Source organism: Sinocyclocheilus anshuiensis, unplaced genomic scaffold (assembly GCF_001515605.1).
Source record: "Sinocyclocheilus anshuiensis isolate Anshui unplaced genomic scaffold, SAMN03320099.WGS_v1.1 scaffold766, whole genome shotgun sequence".
NCBI lineage: Eukaryota > Metazoa > Chordata > Actinopteri > Cypriniformes > Cyprinidae > Sinocyclocheilus > Sinocyclocheilus anshuiensis.
In genome coordinates this window covers 1,457,069-1,457,389 of record NW_015546060.1, presented here as the reverse complement: position 1 = coordinate 1,457,389, position 321 = coordinate 1,457,069, and the positions used below count along the sequence as shown (strand labels likewise).

Genomic DNA, 321 nt, shown 5'->3' with positions numbered 1-321 from the left:
TTCTATATTTCTGTAATATTTTGAATGCATAACACAGCAGCGGCGCATCTCGTGGGCTAGACTAACAAAACAATAAAATGCAACAACGCACTTACATCATTATCACCACATCTCGTGCACCACTGATGACGCTCCCTGACACATTCCTAACATTCAAATGCAAATGTTTATTTTAAATTCGACTTTTTTTTTTATTCACAATCCTCATCACAGGCAGGCACAGCACTCAATTCAGCATGTGTTCATGTTTGTGTGTGCTGTCTGCGTCACGTGCACTATATCGACATTTTTTAATATCGTTATCGAACGAAATAATGTAAG

At 38.0% G+C, this 321-nt stretch overlaps 1 protein-coding gene across 1 annotated transcript in view; it reads right to left on the bottom strand.

Moving 5' to 3' along the window:
- The window catches only part of LOC107699437 (abnormal spindle-like microcephaly-associated protein homolog), a 25,174-nt gene that overhangs the window by 16,514 nt on the left and 8,339 nt on the right, over positions 1-321 (bottom strand). The gene's annotated exons all lie outside the window — the stretch shown is intronic.